The sequence below is a fragment of the Rhipicephalus microplus genome, chromosome 7 (assembly GCF_043290135.1).
Source record: "Rhipicephalus microplus isolate Deutch F79 chromosome 7, USDA_Rmic, whole genome shotgun sequence".
Lineage (NCBI taxonomy): Eukaryota > Metazoa > Arthropoda > Arachnida > Ixodida > Ixodidae > Rhipicephalus > Rhipicephalus microplus.
The window spans coordinates 70,798,059-70,817,303 of NC_134706.1; the positions used below are offsets into that span (position 1 = coordinate 70,798,059).

The following is a 19,245-nucleotide window of genomic DNA, read 5'->3' on the forward strand; positions in this document are numbered from 1 at the left end:
TTCTTGATTTCTTAGGGAAACCGCTTGTAGCACTTGTGAACGAGGTGCTAAAACAGCACTGAAAACAAGCATCGTTCAGTGTAGGTTGAATTCCGCTGCTGCTGAAGGACGGGGCCCCGCCGGCCCTACCATAATCTTGGCGCCCCATAACCCTCCTCAATGTCGACTACAAGGTTGTAGCCACAGTTATTAACAATCGTGTGAAATGGTTCCTACCAGAAATCATCTCTCCGAGCCAGACTTGCGCTGTCCCCGGAAGATCCTTGTTCGCAAACCTGACACTAACTAGAGTTGCCTTTGAGTATGCGGCCAGCAAGAGACTCTCAGGTGCCTTCCTGTCGCTCGACCAGGCAAAGGAATTCGACAGAGTCAGGCACGAATACCTGTTTGAGGTCTTGCAAAAATTTGGCCTACCAGAGGACGTCATCCACGTTATCAAGTTGCTGTATAGTGACCTGACATGCTGCGTGGCCGTCAATGGCATAGCAACGGCAAGCTTTGCCTATACCAGAGGCATAAGGCAGGGGTGCCCGCTTGGCGCCACTGTTTTTGTACTATCTATCGAGCCGTCTGACGAGCCTATCAGGTGATGCGCACTTCAGGGGACTACCACTGACTGGAGATGAGGAGTTGAGGGTATTGGCCTATGCCGACGATGTCTCCTTGTTTGTTTGGGACAGAAGCAGCCTTGAGCGGTTTCGACATACCTACATCCGCTACGCCGAAGCGTCGGGGGCCGGAATAAACGAGAAGAAAAGCAAGTCTTTGACTTTTTGGTTCGTTTCCCTCGAATGCAATGGGTAACATGGAAGTGGTCGCTACAGTATAGGTCCTGGGTGTCTATTTCTCAGGGGAAGGCGTAGCACCCACAACGTGGCAGAAAGCCCTGGAGAGAGCTCAATGCGTTGCCGAAAGAGCCAACCACTTAACGCTGACCCTCCGAGAAAAGGTCATTATTGTAAAAACTGCAACGTGTGCCTTCGCGTTCTTGGCGAGTAGAGTGGCAGTGATGCCAGCGACAACCGCAAGTAAGCTCAACAGCATCATCACAGGCTTCCTGTGGGGAGGAAAGCCGGCACCGGTAAAAAGAAGCCTCCTACAGCTGCCCGCGAAGGAAGGGGGCCTAGCACTGGCACACGTGCTAACTACCAGCAAAGTGCTTGCCTTAAAAATGGCACGCTCCCTGCACCGGATCGGAGACTACATGGGGAAAAACCTCCTTCTCTACTGGTCTACTACCAATAATGGCTTTCTAGGTGCTTACAGGCACCCAGGTTCGTTGGCAGGAAATCCCTCCCCCTTCTACAAGGCGGCGGCGAACACCAAGAGGATGCTCGACAAGGAGGTCGTAGAGTGCGACGTCGACAAAGAACCACCGGTTCGTATAGTGTAGGAGGTGACGAGACGCCAGATGTTGGAGTAGTAGAGAAGCAAAGTATGGAAATGGCGAAGGAAAAAGCGAAGCTTGGGGGTGCCCTACCAAAGGAGATCAAAGATTTCGTTTGGAAGAGGAATTCGGGGGTCCTCCAAACAAGGGACAGACTCCATCGGTTTGGGGTAGTCCCATCCGCACGCTGCTCTAACTGCCGTGCTGACGAGTCAGCGGAGCACACGCTCCTCGAATGACCTGCGGCCAGGCCTATCTGGCGACTGGTGACAAACGATTTCCGCATATGGCCACCGCCGGCTCTTGACCGTAACGAAGGCGCATTCGCTAGGTGGGTGGTCGCTTGCACGCTCTACGTAATATGACAAAAACGATGCCTAGCGGAAGCCAAGCACAGGACCATTAGAGCGGCCTACCCAGCGGTATCCCGTATTAGATTTCTGGTGTGGCTGCACCTCACAAGAGAGCTTGAGACCAGTGGCGAGGAGAAGTTCCTCCGCCGCTGGCATAACAGGTTTTTCTTTTTAAAAACGGCAGACTGTTGAGCACAGTCACGCCTTATTAACCCCTCCCCACCCGGCTTTTCTTTTTCTTTTCTTTTTTTGGTGGGGTGGCAAAAGAGTTGCAAACCTACCTTTTACTATGTGCAATTGAGTTAGCCATAAGGTAGTGCCTGCGTGTACTCTGCGGGATGAACACTGTTAAGAGAAAGGGCAGGCTTGCATGCTAAGCCGTTATATACATGTTCGCCATTGTATATTGACACACTCCAATATATTGTATCAGTATGGATCGCCAGCACCCATCCGCCATTTTGTACCATGTCCACAATCACAATACACGCCCTGTTCATTTGAGCAACAATGTACGGCCACAGCGCCCCTGTGAATATTCCTGATAAGTTTAAAACAATCAACTATGTGCAATATTATGAGAAGTGTATGTGTATATTGCCTACAAGTTATTCGTTGTATAAAAATTCCCGTATTGCTATCTGTGCAAGACTGCTACTGTAATCGGACTTTCCATTTACTGGGCACAGGTTCGCCCAAATAAACAGTTAAATCCCAACACAAAGTCTCCTGTCTTCGGCCACGTCATGACCTCGTGACAATACGAAAGCCCCTACTGTGTCACCGAGCGCACCTCTCCCGTCAACTATCTGATCGAAACTGTTGAACAATCTTCGGAGATGCGCCGCCGTAGGCGTGACATCGTCAACTTGGAGCGCCTCAAGGCTTATTATGACCCGCTCATAGTAACAAGCTGTTAGGTCGCCAGGGGGCTCCCTCTTCGTCCCCGGGGTAATTGTAGCAAAGCCTCTGATCTCTCAAATAGGTCGAACTTTTGAGTACCTCCTAGTGGGCCAACCAAACAAGGACGCCGCTCGCGCGGAGAGTCAGTGCTTAGCCATGACTGTCGCAATTGTGTATGCTCATTCGTTGCCGGCTAATAAACGCCTTAAGAAAATAGAATTGTGAAAGCGGTTTCAAACATGCATGGCTACTTATGGCGACTTTTACTGCCACTAGATCTAGTTGCCTACTTTTTTCTTTCTATTTAATAATATTTGGGCAATTTTTTTCTTGTCGACCTGACGACTCAGTTTGCTACATAAATAGATATTAGCATCTATAGCTTCTATAAAAACTTTGCCCATTTCTCCAGCCTCTTAAAGAAATGAGGAACTGTGTAATCACTTATTGTCTCTTGGAATATGGCTGCAAGTGTACAGACATTTAAACCTAGAAATTGGGTCGCACAAACAACACGAGAATAAGCATCGCGCTGCCTGGTATTTTTCTGCGCACCCTTACATCACTAGCATTCGCAATCCTTTCTCCACACGATAAGCAGTACTCGTTATCATTGAAAACATGCAACTGACCTCTTGATCTGTTGTGACCTCATATGTCACATGTCAAAAATAGATTATCACCCTTATTTGTACGTCCTATCATAGGTTCAGTTATGGTGTCGACACAGACCATTTTGCTCAACTTGAGGGAGTGTCTTGCTGGCGCCTACGCACTTTTCTTTGTGTCATCATAATTTATTCTTCTTCCACCGCATATCGTACAATAATTAGATATTCAATTGCACCTCCACGAGAAGAGTGCACTCTCCACTGCATTTACACTTTCACAATAATTAGAGAACTGCTGTTTTCGGAAGTACCGACAGACTACTTACTTTTCCAGGCGATGGCACACAGACTGTTTGAGTTACCACGTTAAACTTTTAGGTCGCTTACCTCATTTCTGGCTCCATGGGGATATATTTTCTTAATTATATTTCATCCATAACTATGCGTTAAATATTTACAACTGCCGTAATTTTTTACCTTGATAGCAAAATAGGTCGGAATGCATTTTATACCTAATACAAAATGTGACCACCACGGCTACCTTCTATGACAGTCGGGTCAGCAGCGGAGTGCTGCAATGACTATTACGCAGAAAGAAATTATGCAGCTGATACCATTCTGGGCGACACATAAGCAAAAAATAACATAACTTGCGCCACCAGCAGTACAAATGTTCCGTGCAGTTTACCCAAAGGAGAGCAGTTTTGCTAGGTCCTGTGAAAGAACCTTTGCCAAGCCATTTTCAAATTTTAACTACGAGAGCATTTTGGGCAGAAACTCAACACGTTTTTCATCTTGCGCTATGGACATTTTAGAATGTCTTATTTTTGCATTGCAAAAGTGTATATAGGCGCACTTACCCTTTATGCTTTCTATCAATTCGGTAAGCAGCATTTCATTCCATGTCTGATGAAACATCAGATACTGTTCCTTCGCACCAATTTTTATCAGCGGACCTGCGTGATGTCATCCAAAGTTGACGCAAACTCATTAACAACTTGTTGATTGGTGTCACGTATGACCGAAAGAAAAACACGGTACAGCACTTGAAACGCAACTAAGGCCGATACTCGCAGTAATTCGTCTTGTTTTGATCGGGGAGTTGCAAATGCTTTTCAATCAATACTAGACCAACAAAAAACTCAGAAAGTATACTGCCTTAATGGGGCAACAAGAAAAATGCATTATTCTTCTCAGCACAGATCATATACTAAAAATTTCATTTGGCATGACATAGCAGCAGATCTCCATTATTGTCGAAATCCAAGTCATGTAGAAGCAGTCAGTGAGAAGCTGTCTAAGATGAACTGTGTCATTTTGAGTAAAGGATGAAAAAGCATGTCAGCTGCTTAGCGCATAAATTGGCGCGGCTTTAAAATATGAGAGGCCAAGTGGAAAATGCGAATTTTCTCCCAATTGCCGTTTTCGTGTTTTTGATTGTGTCAAATGCTCAATTCTTTTTCGTCATTTGCGCATGAAGCATTCCTTCAACGCAGTTTATTTCAAAGAACACAAGCAAAAACGTTCGACCACTCATCACTTAAGAAACAGAAATTGAAAGTGCCAATTTTGTGTCCAACGCTCCACCGCGGTGGTCTAGTGGCTAAGGCACTCGGCTAGTAGTAACTGGCGCCTTGCAGCTGAGACTAGCAACGGTGGCCTATGGCTTGTGTATTCATAGAAGTTTATCTCTTAGAGCTTGTCTGGTACAATAATATCACCACACATATTAAACGCTATGCGTTTTTATTGCACAGGTCTTCTAAACTGTCTCATAAAAATTATTTTCCTTTTCGAGGTTTACGCGTAGACTGTCAGTCGCCTGTATTGCGTTACGAGATTTCATGGGAGTCATTCTAAATTCACGCATTGAAAGCAACTGTGGACAAGGGTTGCAATGTTGCTTGACAATAGAAAAACTTTTTGCCGGATGAGTTGTTGCGTAACGTTGCTGATCATTTTGTTTGTGATGCAGAGGTTGGAACACGAAGATGACAAAAGAACATGGTGACGTCTTTGCACTCCTTCAGTAGTCCCGTTGCAAACTTTTTTTTACTGAGACTGTTCAGAGAAGTGCTTCAGAAGTTCGTTAAAGTGCGCGAAAAATAAACAAGTTTGACGTTCGCCAATAGAGGAGAGCTCTAGCTCTAAAATGTTAGGTCGAAAAGCATGGGAGGATGAAGAAGCCAGCTCTTGGTTTGGAAAGCACATGCAGACCTGGACCTCCACTGAAAATTTTCTCTTGAAAGTAATGGCATCGATACAGCTTTGACGACAGTCGCATGTTAAACGCCTCTCAATCGAAGGTAGTTCTGAAGGAATCATGGTTACAGAACGCGCTAAAATCAGGTCACGAAAAACCCACAACAGCACATTTGCATGGTTCCCATGTTCCTGCACCGCGAAATTCACCGACATTTACAGCAGAACTGCGGCGTCACCTCAGCTCTAAAAGCAGTGTGCTACGTCAACATCTTGAGCCCTATTATATTGCAGGATGAATGTCATCTAAGAATCACATAAAACCTCGAATTGAAAAGCACTGGAGCTGGTGGTAATGGTCTGCTGCCGTGAATGGTGCTATTCATAGTGCTCCCGTTGATTGTAGAGGTTATAGGGTGTATGTTATTGGCACGGAAGCTTTTCTGGTGGGCCACCACATCCCCGTCGGTCCCCAAGAAACCAACAACGCACAAGAATTCAGGACTATATACAAATTGTATTGGTACACGCCTTGACTGCTTTGTAAATATTTTATCTCTCTCTCTCTCTCTTTATATATATATATGTGTGTGTGCCATATCCCATACCTTCACGAAGACTAACTGGCCCATTCAATTATTACTCCCACTATATATATATATATATATATATATATATATATATATATATATATATATATATATATATATATATATATAAGCGAAAGAAGTGTAAACCTAAGGGCTCGTTTTTCCGTGTTTTGACAAAATAATAATGAGATCTAACAGACAGTAATGCCAAGGAATACACAGGGGAATTCGTTAGAACCAATGGAATGTAAATAACAAGAAAGAAAAGTGGATGAAAAAATAACCAGCCATGAGCAGGAATCGATTCCTGCTCACGGCTGGTTACGTTAATATATATATATATATATATATAAATATATATATATATATATATATATATATATATATATATATATATATATATATATATATATATATATATATATATGGGATATGGCACAACGGGAGCGTTGTCAACAAGGATAAATATATTTATTCCCCAACAGTTTCGGGAGGGGACCTGCCTTCATCAGGGGATATAACTCATCCCCTGATGAAGGGAGGTCCCCTCCCGAAACTGTTGGGAAATAAATATATTTATCCTTGTTGACAACGCTCCCGTTGTGCCATATCCCATACCTTCACGAAGACTAACTGGCCCATTGAATTATTACTCCCACTATATATATATATATATATATATATATATATATATATATATTGTCGCAGTGCAACGCGAACAATTGATGACAGCAGCTTACGGCAGCGAAAAGAGCGTGTTCAGGATAAGCTGTGCAGCAAGAAGCCTGCTTTGTTGTCGACCCGAAAAATTGCCTACCCACTAGCTGGAATCTACAAAACATTGCTATCATCATTCTTTGTCATATAAACACGTGTCACTTGCCCCTCCTTATAGGAGCATCGCCCCGATGCTGATTCAGACCCACAGTATTTTTAACGTGCAGTCAATCACTCACATACGGCTTCATACGCACAACATGAACAAGTTCAGGCTGGTGCTGGCGACGCCTCGGGCACTGGGGACTGTCGAAGACGACCTGATAGGGAACATCACTTAGCTGACGCAATACTCGGTATGGCCCAAAATATCACCTTAGCAGCTTCTCGGACAGTCAACGTTTTCGTACGGGTGTCCAAACCCACACTCTGTCACCGATTTTGTACGTTGCAGTTCTATGGCGAGCATTGTAATGGCCTGCGTTGTAGTCTTGTCGCTGTTGGATCCATAAGCGGGCGAGCTGCCTAGTTTCTTCCGCCCGTTCAGTGAACACGTCAGCGCCTTTGTCGGTAGCGTCCCATTCATGTGGCAACATCACATTCAGCAATATCCGTACCTTCCGTCCGTGAACCAAGCTGAATGGAGTCATGCGAGTCGTTTCTTGTTTAGCGGTATTGTATGCGAACGTGATAAAGGGTAAAATTTTATCCCAATTCTTATGTTGGACATCCACGTACATCGACAACATGTCTTCAATTGTCTTGTTGAGGCGCTCCGTTAGTCCATTTGTTTGCGGGTGGTACGCAGTGGTCTTACGGTGAGTCGTTCCACTAAGCATCAGGACGTAGTCTAAGAGAGCTGCCGTAAATGCTGTTCCGTGGTTTGTTATCACAGTAGTCGGGGCATCGTGGAGTAGCACAATATTTTCTATGAAAACTCTTGCCACTTCTTCTGCGGTGCTCCTTTGGATAGCTTTTGTTTCGGCATACCTTGTTATGTAGTCTATTGCGACTATAACCCAGCAATTTCCTGCAGTAGAAGTAGGAATAAATCCCAAAATATCAAATCCTATCTGTTGAAACGGTGTACGTGGAACCTGAACAGGTTGCAACTGACCGGCGGATCTCTGGAGGTGACTTGCGTCGCTGGCAAACGAGGCAAGTGTGAATGTAGTGCTTGACGGCTGTTGTGAGTCGTGGCCAGTAGTATCCCTGCTGTACTCTTGCCAATGTGCGAGTGTAGCCTAAATGACCAGACGTCGGCAAGTTGTGACTTGCTTGGAGCACTTCAGTTGGAAGGGTGCAGGAATAACGAGCAAATAGGGAGCTCCGATGGATGAAAAGTTTCTTTTTATAGAGGACGCCATTGTGTAAGCAAAACTACGATAATGCCCTTGCGAATACTCTAGGTGCCCTTGAAGAACATCCGTCCACGTAATTAATCAAATCAAGTAATTCAGGGTCACCTCGTTGTTGTTGGGCAATCATGGATGCGTCGAGAACACCAAGAAAGGCCATATCGTCGTCATCAGAAAGAGAAGCTGACTGTACTGGTGATCTAGAGAGGCAGTCGGCGTCCGTATGGCGCTTCCCAGACTTGTGTATGACCGTCATATCGAACGCTTGTAACTTCAGACTCCACCGCACTAATCGGCCGGTTGGACCTCTTAAATTAGTCAACCAACAGAGTGAATGATGGTCACTTACAACTTTGAAAGGGCAGCCATGCAATTACGGGCGAAATTTCATAACTGCCCAGACCAAGGCGAGGCATTCTTTCTCAGTTGTTGAATAATTGGCCTCAGCGCGTGTTAGCGTCCTGCTTGCGTAGGCGACCACTCGTTCCGTGTCTTCTTGCCACTAAACAAGCACAGCTCCCAGGCCTACATTGCTTGTGTCAGTGTGAAGCATTGTTGGCGCTTGCCCGTCGAAGTGAGCAAGCACTGGAGGTGTTTGAAGGCGTTGGTGGAGGTCAATAAACGCTGCTTGCTGTTCGTCGTTCCACTGCAAGGTGGCGTCGTCTCTAGTAAGGTGAGTCAATGGCGACGCAATCCGTGCGAAGTTGGCGATGAACCGGTGATAGTAGGCGCATAGGCCCAGAAAGCGCCTGACAGCTTTCTTATCGGACGGTACTGCTAAATGTGCCACGGCCGCAAGTTTTTCGGGATCCGGCCGAACGCCGGTGCAGCTGATGACATGACCAAGAAACAGCAGTTGTTCAAAGCAAAATTGGCATTTCTCTGGTTTTAATATGAGGCCCGTAGAGCGTATGGCTCGTAAAACAATTCTAGCCTTTTGAGATGCTCGTCAAAAGTTGAAAAAACACTATGACGTTGTCTAGATAAACTAAACATGTCTTCCATTTTAACCTTGAAAGTACAGTGTCCATGATCCTTTGAAAAGTAGCGGGCGCTGAGCACAGACTGAAGGGCAGAACTTCGATTTCATATAAACCACCCGGCGTCACAAACTCGGTTTTTCTCGAGCTCTTGGGTCTACCTCAATCTGCCAATATCCGCTTCTGAGGTCCACTGAAGAAAAGTAGAGTGTGTTTTGAAGCCTATGGAGGGAGTCATCAATACGTGGAAGCGGATACACATCTTAGTCACTTGATTCAGGTTACTGTACTCAACGCAAAAACGCAGGGTACCGTTCTTTTTCTTAACTAGTACTACAGGCGATGCCCACGGGCTCTGTGATGGCTGAATCACATCATCTTCAAGCGTTTTAGCGACTTGTTGCTCTATCACTTCCCGTCTCTTTGGAGCCAAACGATAAGCATTTTGGTGTATAGGCCTTGCTGCGTCGTGGGTAGTTATTCGATGCTTTGTTAGCGGCGTTCGACCAACCCGTGATGTCAATGAAAAGCAGTCCTGGAATTCAGTTAGCAGCTCAAGAAGTCTCGTTCGTTCATGCCTTGACAACGTATTATCAACGTCAAGATTAGGTACTGATTCTTCTTGAGGTGCTTCGTCTAGGGCCGATAAACTGCTTTGGAGTTCTGCAGTAATGTCAAAGTAAGCGACGGCTGTACCCTTCGGAAGAAGTCGGCGCTCAACACTGAAGTTAGTGAGCAGCAGTTTGTGCGTCTCGCAGTGACAGTGACTACACCTCTAGCAACTGAAATACCACAACTAAGTATCAGCGAGCTTATTTGGTCAGCAATACCATCACCGTCAAACGACTCATCCCCTGCCACCGAAACAAGCGTACACGATCGTGGCGGGACGACCACATCGTCATCCGTCAGACGCAAAGACCCTGAACGAGAAGTATGTCTCAGCTCTGAACAATCGACTACATTAGGGCTGTTGTTCTGGAACGTGATGACACTGTCAGGGACGTTGACGACGGCGCCATGTTCTCTCAAGAAATCCATCCTGATAATCAAGTCTTTAAAGCATGAAGCGAGAACGACGAACATCGCCATGAAAGTAGAGCCACCGATGTCAAGCCTTGTTGTGCTGATTCCGACAGGCATCAGTATTTGGCCGCCACCCGTCAATAAGTGAGGTCCCGTCCACGCTGTCTTCACTTTCTTCAGTCGTACGGCAAGGTCATCACTGATAATAGAGAAGTCAGCCCCGGTGTCGACTAAAGCTTTGACTTGCTGTCCGTCCACAATAGCGGTAAGGCATGAGGTCCCAGTTTCGTCAGTATTACGTCTTGTAGGCTTTACAGTGTCCTGAGGTGGGTGTAATGGGGACTTTTTCTTCGTCTTGACAGCTGGCAACCTTACCCCCTGAGGTCGCCGCCTTCAGTTTCCCCGGTGTGGGCTGGGCGACCTCGCTCCTCTGGTGTCAACAAAAGTGCGACGCTGCAACGAAGGTGACTGGGCAGGAGAAGGAGAGCGTGGTTGATGTCGGAAGCCCAGCTCGTAATCAGTTATAATCTCGTCATCATTGTTATGGCAGCCGTCGAATGGGGGTCGAGGCACCGGAGGTCCTTAAGAACCGACATCGCCACGGCGGAATACGTAGTCTTTGGCATGTCGACTGTCAAACCGTAGCCTGAGAGGGCGAGACGGATCGGCCCAGTGCCAGCAATAGCGGGCTATGTGGTCTACACCTCCGCAGTTGAAACCGAGTGGACGCCTGTCGACAGTGCGCCAGGTGTCTGAGCGGCGAAGCTGTGGTTGCTGTGATGACTCCTGACGTTACGAAGGCCATAGAAAGCCAGAATACGACTGTTCGCATGGGGGCTGGATGGGTGGGCGCCACGATGTCTCCCCCTGTGGTTGTGACCAAATAACAGTTGCAGGTGGCGGGTATTATAAAGGCGGAGCGGGTGGGGAGTTTCGAATGGTGGCGGCGTACGTCATGGGACGTTGTTCGGGTGCTGGATCATCTGTCGAAAATGCTTGGCGGATTTCGTCGCAGACGACTTGAGCGACAGATGCCATGGGTGTATCCACTACCGGAGTCCGCAACTTTTGCAGTTCTTCAGGAACAATCTTTCTAATCATGTCAAGCAAAGAGCTATGACAGCGGTGGCCTGAATATGGGGGCTGCTGCACAAGCGACAAAATTTTCAGCAGTGTTGGTGAAGGCCCAGTCGATAGCCGACGGTTCTTTGATGAAATTCTTTTCAGTGCTTGGCGGGTTGCGCAGAAGTCCGGTGCAATTTCCTATCTTCGGTCATCTGCGGGTGAGCACTCTTTAATAAACGTGTCATGTCTTCAGTGAACATGGCGACCGTTTTATTGGGTTTTTGAACCCTTAGCTCTAGTAGTTGGTGGGCGCGGTCACGTCTGTCGACATTGGAAAAAGCTTCAAGCATCTGCTGGTGAAAGTCGGTTCATGTGGACAGGCTGCCTTCTCTGTTCTCGTACCAAGTACGAGCGCTGTCATCAAGATAGAAGTAGGCCCGGCCGAGCTTTTCCTGAGCAGACCACTGGTTGATCTTCGCAACATGGTCATAGTAATCTAACCAGTCTTCTACATCTTCGTGTGCGCCAGCACCAAAGTGTTTAGGCTCCAGCGATTGAAAAAAACATTACCTCGGATGGAGCGGAAAGACTGTTGCCGAGAAGTACAGGCTGGGGGCTGGTGTTAGCCATTTATAGTTGTCTGGTAGAGGGCTTCTGCGAGTGGTTGAAGTCCGTAGGAAGACCTCGTAGGCGACGACTGAACCGATGGAGAGGTGTTGCAGTAGGCACGTCCGGGCTGGAAGAAGGGCTCCCACTAGGGGTGTGAAGCATCGGGCAGCGTCGCGGTGCAGCTCCTCCACCAGTGTCACAGCGCAACGCGAACAAAAGATGACAGCAGCTTACAGCAGCGAAAAGAGCGTGTTCAGGATCAGCTGTACAGCAAGACGCCTGCTTCATTGTCGACCTATCATCGTTCTTTTTCATATAAACACGTGTCAATATATATATATATATATATATATATATATATATATATATATATATATATATATATATATATATATATATATATTTATATATATATATATTGCCGCGACATATTGGCCACGTTCAAGTAGCCCGCCGCAATCATCGTGGCAAGAGCACAAGCAAGACCCGGCTGGCATGCGCCACGCGTTCGTGCGCTCCGGCAACGAGGAAGAGGAAAATAGTTGGATCTGTGCCACACGGCTACTCGGATTTGACGACCATAGTCTTTAGAATCGTGGGCATAAGTTCCCCCTAATAAATACGCTTGTTTTTTAACCTGTCTGCCTCAGCATCGCTACGATATATATATATATATATATATATATAAATATATATATATATATATATATATATATATGTGTGTGTAAATATGAAAGTAGATGCGCTTTCACATAACAACTGTTTATTGTGCCGACGTTTTGAAGAGAACCCCGCCTTTTTCAAGGCATAATGCCTTGAAAAAGACGGGGTTCTCGTCGAAACGGTAACATGCCTCAGGACGAGCCAACCGGCGCTTCTGCGTCTACCTTCAAGGCCCCGGCTACCAAGGCCTATCCATTGTGGATTATCACCGCGCACCTGCGTGAGCCGCCCACGTTCGCCGGAATTCAAGGTGAAGATGTGGAGGATTGGTTGGACCAGTTCAATCGAGCAAGGTCCACTAACAACTGGGATGATCCTACCAAGCTTCGCCGTGTTTCTTTCTTTCTGACAGGCGTAGCGAAAACATGGTTTTTCAATCATGAAACGGACATTACGGACTGGACACAATTCAAGCAACAGCTTTGCCAAGTTTTCGGCACCCCGGGGGTTCGTTCAGTTCTCGCGAAGAAGACACTGGATGCTCGCAAGCAACAAAGCGGTGAGTCTTACACATCCTACATAGATGATGTGCTTGCTCTCTGTCACCGTTTCAACGCGTCCATGTCTGAATTAGAGAGAGTTCGTCATCTATTGAAAGCGATCGGCACGGTCGCGTTTAATGCCTTGGTCATTCAAAACCCGAGTACAGTCGCTGACATTGTTGCCACGTGCTAACGCCTAGAGGAACTTGAATCCCAATGGTTACCACTGGACAGCGCTGGAAATACCACCACGTCTGATGCTTCATTGCGTGCCATCATCCGGGCGATTATACGGGAAGAGCTGCAATCGTTCGGCTTCTCAATGACACCGAGTCCACCTCCCCTCTTCTTCACTGTTTAGCGCGACGTTATCAAAGAGCAGTTGGCGTCCATGACTGGGCCAGCGTATGTAGACTCTGCAGTACCTCGACCCCAGCCGACGTACGCACAAGTCCTCGCTGGATCACCACCCGTCGTACAACCCATGCCCGTACACTCGACGCCTGTTTCGCTGGCTTCGTTGACTCCGAGTGCGCCTAGCCAACCCTTTCACCCATCGTGGCAGCCGCCTCGTCCAATTTGTTATTACTGCGGCTATCGGGGCCACACTGCACGCGTCTGTCGGAAGCGTCAGCAGGACGAACGTCGTGGATTTGACACCTACGGACGGGATTATGGGACAAGCTGGTACGCTTTCCAACGTCGTCCTTATGATCCGCCGCTACGTCGCTCACCATCTGCAACTGCGACATCTGAGCCAACCAGTTCTTACCGCTCTACTAAACGCCGCTCTCCATCACTCTTCCGCCGCTCCACGTCTCCATTGCGACCTGTCTCGAAATTCACCAACCAACGCTCGGAAAACTAAACTATGCAGCTTTTGGAGGAAAAGCTGCATCGAACGAAAAGACAGAAGTTCCATATAATACAATATCTGTTTTAATAGAAGGTGTGTACGTGAACGCTTTAATAAACACTGGTGCTTGTTTATCTGTGATTGATCGTTCTTTCTGTTCACGTTTGCGAAAAGTCACCACCCCTTATGATGGTCCTACACTGCATGCTGCTCAAGGGGACGCCATTAGACCTGCCGCTGTGTGCACCACTCGTGTTTTCATAGCTGGTCTTCTTCATTTTGTGCAATTTGTTGTGCTGAGTTCGTGTGCCCACCAGCTTATATTAGGCTGGGATTTTCTGTCTACGGCGCAGGCTTCCATCTGCTGTCGAGAAAATGTTGTTCATATGATGGAAACTGACTATACCCTGTATGCGGATGACAAGCCCGTTCGATTGCTCGCTGCTGAAGATACCGAGCTACCACCTGGTCATCAGAGGATAGTTGCCATCACTTCTAATGTTATCGACTCTGATGACGTGTTTGTCCAACCTTCTGCACGCTGTGTCGCAAGAGGTATAGCCCTTGCTTCAGGTCTAGCGCGGTTCCAAAATGGCTCTGGACTTCTCTACGCTACAAACCAGACTTCTGAGAAAATTCTCATTCCTAAAGGCACCACAATGACTTGCGTTTCTGAATCTCAACCTGTCTCTGTTGCCCCGCTTATGCCAGCGTGTTCTGACCTTCCTTCTATTGGACGTTCATCAAGCGCTTCTCTTCTTGCTGCGACTATTAGTCCAGAAGTGACCTCTTCACAGAACGATGAGTTGCTTGCCTTGCTACAAAAGCATAGGAGATTGTTTGATGCCCATTCCTCATCTCTGGAAAAGACATCCATTATTAGGCATCGTATCCAGACCGATGGCACTTCCATCGTGCGCCATCGACCATATCGCGTCTCTTCGTCTGAGCGTGAGATCATTGAACAAAATGTAGCTGATATGCTGCAGCGGAACATTATACGTCCCTCCGCGAGTCCTTGGTCATCCCCTGTTGTCTTAGTAAGGAAAAAAGATGGCTCCGGGCGATTTTGCGTGGACTACAGAGCACTTAATAAGATTACCCACAAAGATGTTTACCCCACGCCGCGCATAGACAATGCTTTGAATTCACTGCAAGGTGCTGAGTACTTCTCAAGCCTAGACCTGCGTTCAGGTTACTGGCAAATACCCATGCACGAGGATGACAAAGAAAAGACAGCGTTTTCAACACCAGATGGGCTGTACGAATTCACCGTCAAGCTATTCGGCCTTTGCAATGCTCCAGCGACATTCGAGCGGATGATCGACCCTGTTTTACGAGGCTTGAAGTGGAAGACTTGCTTGAGCTATTTAGACAATATCGTTATTTTCTCGTCAACCTTCCCTCAGCACTTGCAGCGACTGGACGAAGTTCTTACGTGCCTTGCAAACGCAGGCCTTCAGCTGAACACCAAGAAGTGCCGTGTTGCGAGCAAGACGATCAAAGTGTTAGGCCACATCGTAAGCAAGGACGGTATTCATCCCGATCCTGACAAAATTTTCGCTGTCCAACACTTCCCGCGTCCTGAAAAAACCAAAGATTTGCGCAGTTTCCTCGGCCTCGCTTCTTATTTTCGTCGATTCATTCGAGACTTCGCCTCAATAGCGTCATTATTGCACAAGTTGCTCGGATGAGGCGTCACCTTTGTGTGGTCTCCTGAATGTAAAGCGGCGTTTGCCCAACTGAATTGTGCACTCACATCCGAAGCAGTCCTCTGCCATTTCGACGAAACCGTGCCTACGCTCCTGCATACAGACGCTAGTGGTCGAGGCATTGGTGGAATTCTCCTACAGCGAGACAAATCTTCACGTGGGAAAGTCGTCGCATACGCGAGCCGTGCACTGACCCCTGCCGAAAAGAATAATACCATCACCGAACAGGAGTGCCTAGCGGTCGTATGGTCGATACAAAAGTTTCGACCTTATCTCCACGGCCGCCACTTTACTGTGGTTACGGACCATCACGCCTTGTGGTGGCTCTTGACAATCAAGAACTTGTCCTGCCGCCTTGGTCGCTGGATTCTTCGCTTACAAGAATACGACTTCACGATCACATACAAGTCGGGAAACAAGCATCAAGACGCCGACGCACTTTCGCGTTGCCCACACTCTTCAGAGTCTTTTTACAAACCCGCCACTGCCGCACTCGAAAAGCTTTCGGCCGTCTCTTCCTTACATGTTTCGTCATTAGCTACTGTAGACCCAACTTCTCCAAGCGAGTGTGCTTTGTTCTTATCTCACCAACGTGCTGACCCTTACTGTCGCCGCATCATTGACCGTCTTGACGGGACTTGCCGACCCCCTAACGCCCGTCTTCGCCGACACCTGACGCAATTCAAGCTCAACAACCACGTCCTATACCGTCATATCTACCACCCTGATGGTCAACGCTGGGTGCCCGTTCTACCTCGGTGTCTTCGGGCTCAGGTCCTCAAGACATATCACGACGACATGTCTGCTGGACACATGGGCTCAGAAAACGTATGACCGCATAAGATGTCACTACTACTGGCCGGGCTTCTCCACCTGTGTCGCAAAGTACGTTGCCTCATGCTCCGTTTGTCAGCGTCGCAAGCTGCCTACATCAGCTCGAAGTGGACAATTACAACCGCTCCCGTGTCTCCTGCAACCATTCGAGGTAGTTGGCATTGACCTGTATGGTCCACTTCCTATGACTGTCACGGGCGATCGATGGATAGTTACAGCTGTCGACCACCTCACCCACTACGCCGAAACAGCTCCCGTGCCTTCTGCATCAGCTTCGGAAGTGGCCGACTTCATCCTTTGAGCAATAATCCTTCGACACGGAGCTCCTCGTGTAATCCTGAGCTACCGTGGAAGAGTATTTCTTTCAGAACTCGTTGAAGAAGTGCTCAAGGCATCAGGCACTACACACAAAACAAGCTCCAGTTACCATCCTCAGACGAACGGCCTGGCTGAGCGCTTTCATCGTACACTGTCAGATATGATAGCGATGTATATCGAACCCGACCACAGAAACTGGTACACCATTTTGCTATTTGTCACTTTTGCGTATAATACATCTGTACAGCGCACAACCGGCTACTCGCGGTTCTACCTCGTCCACGGTCGCTTCCCTTCTTCTTTACTCGATGTTTCGTTCTTCTCTGCGCCTGTGTAACCATGTTCATCTTAAAGTGAAGAATACGCGTCTCGTCTACTTCATTGCCGCCAGCTGGCTCGCGTCAACGCTGAAGCCAAGCAGCAAGAAAATGGTCGATATGTTCAGGTTCGTTACAGCTTGAGCACAGAGGGGATGGCACCAGACCAGACCTGTTTAAGTAGAAATTAAGAGATGGTACACGGCAACGTAATTTTGTTAACAAAACTTCCAATTTACGCGTGGGACACCATTTATTATTCCATGTGAAGTGCAGGTGCGAGAAATCTGGATTCGCTATCGTGCATTGTGATGAGTGTTCAAGAAGGGAAAGTTTTCTAAACCTCGCTGCTGTTACATAAGCTGTAGGAGGCATGATTGGCACAATCAGAAGATCAAGAGATGTTCGCGCTAGTTTGTCAGCCATCTCGTTCATAAATATACTACGATGGCCTGGCACCCATATCAATCGCACTAGACGGATGTTTGCTGGGATTAATGATTTAAAAGTTAGTGTAGGCATTCGTTAAGCACATCTACTTTCTTTAGACATATTCATCATCATGAGTGCTCGTCATCTTTATCTGCTGTGGGGACTTGGCTTGTCAGAGTTCTGTGGCTTGGGCGCGGTCGCTTCAACGTGTCTTCTGGGCCTAATAAAAGTTGCCTTCACCGTTACATCAATATATATATATATATATATATATATATATATATATATATATATATATATATATATATATATATATATATATATATATATATATATATATATATATATATATATATATATTCCTGTACATCCTCCGTGAGCGGTCACAACGTGGTTTATTTCGACGTTTCGGCCTAGAGTTGCATTCATCATGATTAAAGGTACAGTTTGTTGATGCTCAGCTTTATACAATATCAAATCAGAGAAAAAGGAAACAGGAAAAAGACAGAAAAAAAGGGACAAAAAAAAGAAAAAAGAGAGAAAAAGAACATAAGGTGGACTCCCCTCGGGCGTCCCCCTTCCACTCTTCCTTTCACTTTCCCCTTCATCTCTTTCTCTCTCTTTTTCCCCTTCTTCTCTCTCCCTTTTCTTCCCTTCACCTTTTTGATGTCAGCGGTCTGTGTATGCTTCCTTCCACTAACGCGTTCTTCCTAACCAGACGGCGTCTCCTAGCACTGGCGGTTCGGTGTGGGGCAAAAAAGAGCTTTTTTAGGAAGTACTAAGCCTGTAACTACTCGGAGCCCCGTCAACATTTCGTCATAGAGAGATGGGAGCCGCGTATTGCGGCAGAGGCTGGTAAAGGGGCATTTTAAGAAGTTTTAAGCCTTTAACTACACGGCGCCCTGTCAACATTTCGTCGTAAAAAGAGGGGTTCCGCGTATTTCGGCAGAGGCTGGTAAGCGGGCGCAATGCGAATTTCTTGCCCGCTTCTCGATTACGCGTGCAGTGGGGGTCTCCCGGCTGTGAGCAGGGTTGCTGTTAGCATGTCATGCATGGCACAATTGATTGGGTAGTAAAATACAAAAATTCATAAACTCAAAAAAGACTAGTGCCCAAACCCGCGTTCCCTAATATAGTTCGTTATCACTACAACACCACCACCCAGGAAACCACTAACGGTACAAACGAGCACCCATCTAGGAACACACCTTCTGACACTGTGGTTGTAAACCTATCGCAGACGAGCTTGTCACCTGACAAAAAAAAACTTATATCTAAGGGACTAAGCTTCTGCCCGACCACAAAACATTTCGATGAATTCCACTTGCTCCGAGATCTTGACAACTTCGCTCAAAGCTCAAGGTTGCACGAATATTTCCTACACATGCCTTCTAACCACAAATCAATTCACCATCGTAAATCAAATTATTGGACATGAACAGTAATCGAGACACGTGCTTAGACCTTTATATCAACGCAGTGCAGAAATATATAGTACACGAATACCACAGACAGAAAGAAAACCGAGAAAACTTGACAAAATCAGCAAACAATAAGTATAAGAAATTAAGCATCTAGGACAGACATAACAATAAATCCCGCTGACAAAGGAAAAGCAATTGTAGTCCTTAATACAACCAACTACTTACAAGAAGCATACCTCCAACTAGACGACTCAAGATTTTACGAACGCCTCCTAGGTGATCTGACAGACGAATACAAACGTATCGTATCAACACAAACAAAGAACCTGTTGGATGCAGAAAATGT

The 19,245-nt window shown here is 46.7% G+C and overlaps 1 long non-coding RNA gene across 1 annotated transcript in view; it reads right to left on the reverse strand.

Moving 5' to 3' along the window:
• LOC119180188 (uncharacterized) overlaps positions 1 to 19,245 on the reverse strand; it is a 116,816-nt gene that overhangs the window by 21,014 nt on the left and 76,557 nt on the right. Inside the window, exon 3 of the long non-coding RNA XR_012884690.1 lies at positions 4,115 to 4,210. This is a non-coding gene — a long non-coding RNA (uncharacterized LOC119180188). The remainder of the gene's footprint in view (positions 1 to 4,114; positions 4,211 to 19,245) is intronic.